Below are 2,222 nucleotides of genomic sequence, written 5' to 3'. Positions count from 1 at the left end.
CCAGGCTCTTGGTAGGCGGTGTCTGACGGAACCGGGTGGGGTTAGAATGAAGAGTGGCAATAACATTCACAAAAAATAGTAGTTTGTAGTAGTTCTTTGTAGTGGTTCATGGCATAGCAGGGCACTGTGCGGCATCACAAGGCCCAGCAGGACGTAGTAGGGCACAGCAGGACGTGTAGCGGGACCATGTCGACAGCAGCTACCATGATTTTGGAGCCTCTCTGATCCAAGTAGTGGAACGGAGCATTTCGCATGCACCTCACGTTTAACATCATGTTATGTGCATTTTGGCGTGCTTCCTGTAGCAGCTGTTGGTTGCAGTGGAGCTTGAAACATGAATGTAGAACCTCATAAGGAAAGCAGTATTTAGATTTAAAAATCCAGATGAGGTTCTGCATTTTACACCTGAAAGTTACTGTTTGCTTTTTTTCTCAAACGTAGAATGTGTAGGTCATGCATTTTGCAGAGAGCTTTCTGTAATCACCTCTGTATATTTTATAAACATACATTAAATATAAATAGAGTGTGTGTGTGTGTGTGTGCGCATGTATATATATGTGTGTGTGTGTGTATGTGTACGCATGTATATATATATGTGTGTGTGTGTGTGTGTGTGTATGTATATGTGTGTGTGTGTTTGTATATGTGTGTGTATGTATGTATGTATGTATATGTGTGTGTGTGTATGTATGCATGTATATGTGTGTGTGTATATATGTATGTACACGTGTGTGTGTGTATATATATGTATGTATATGTGTGTGTGTATATATATATGTGTATATGTGTGTGTATCTATATATGTATATGTGTGTGTATATATATATGTGTGTGTGTGTGTGTGTGTGTGTGTATATATATAAATATATACATATATATATATATGTTTGTATGTATGTGTATGTATATATGTATATGTATGTACGAATGTAATGTAATGAATTAGTCAATCTTTGAGGATAAAAACTGGATTTAATCTGTACAGTGTGTAGATAGATTCTGACATACAGCTCTAGAAACGGATAGCCGCATATCTGTGGGCAACTGGTAAAGATTTTGGTATCGGAAGTGTTCTGATTACTGTTTGTAGTCTGATTCTTATTGACCAATCACATCTGAGCGGCCTTTGGTTGCAGTCTGTGGAGAGCAAAAGAGGTGGAATGCAATTGCTGATTTATCTGCAATCATATGCAGTTTATAGTGACGTTGATGCTTAACTCTACTCCATTCACAAATTGCAGACCGGTGCACGAAAAAGGAAATCTTGGCAGGGATATCTGTGGCTACACCAGAACCCCCAAAACATAGTTTGTTGTCCCCAGAGAATAAATCATCCTCGGACTGATGGCCTCTGAGATTGATCTGACATGTACCTGAGCCAGTGTGTCATCCCAGATTTCTCCAGAAAGACTCAAACTAACAATGCCACCCTGATTCAGTATGAGTCACAGGCGGATTTATTTTAATTACAACATTTTTCAATGTCTTTGGAAGACACTGCTGGAGTTTGGTGTTGTAAACTGTATAGTGATATTGATCTCGCAAAATAGGTACTCCAGCAGAATTCTAAGCAAATTGAAACACCTTTTTAATATTCTCCTTTTGTCTGGTCTAAAATCAATCAGTTTGGAAAGTGTGCTCTATTACCTTGTCCAAAGCAAATAATACGCATGTCTATCGATCACGGAAATGCAGAGTCGGCGGGGTTATCATTTCTCAAAAGCAGAAAAGCACCAGGACTGCTAAAAACCAATCAAATGCAGATCAAAAGGGTTTCCAACCTCGAGAAACTGCAGCATCTTTTTGCTCCATCCACCTATAACTATTCAAAAATCAAATGGACCTTTCTCCTGTGCCTTTCAGCGGCCAATCGCATCATTTAGTGGTAAGTGTCATGCTAATTGCCATCGGGTTTCAGAGCCCAACTGCCTCAGTTCAGAGGCCGTATTGGATCCAGCCTGGTGATGAGTCACTGACCAAAGGGCTGGCACCGGTGTGTGTTATGTCCCGCGGTTGAATAATTTGCATGAGGAAACCAGCAGGGGTTGGAATAATGTGGTGTCCTGAGGCCCTGGGCAAGGCTTCTCTGAAAGAGTTATTGGGAGCTTTATGTACTCTGCTCATGCTGATCATTTTGCTGACAATCAGCAGTATTGGATCACTGCTGGATACACTCGTCCCCATCTGGGCGAGAATTGGATACCATAGATCCCCCCCCCCCC

The sequence above is a fragment of the Etheostoma spectabile genome, chromosome 14 (genome assembly GCF_008692095.1).
Source record: "Etheostoma spectabile isolate EspeVRDwgs_2016 chromosome 14, UIUC_Espe_1.0, whole genome shotgun sequence".
NCBI classification, from domain to species: domain Eukaryota; kingdom Metazoa; phylum Chordata; class Actinopteri; order Perciformes; family Percidae; genus Etheostoma; species Etheostoma spectabile.
Note: the sequence above shows the minus strand (reverse complement) of the source record.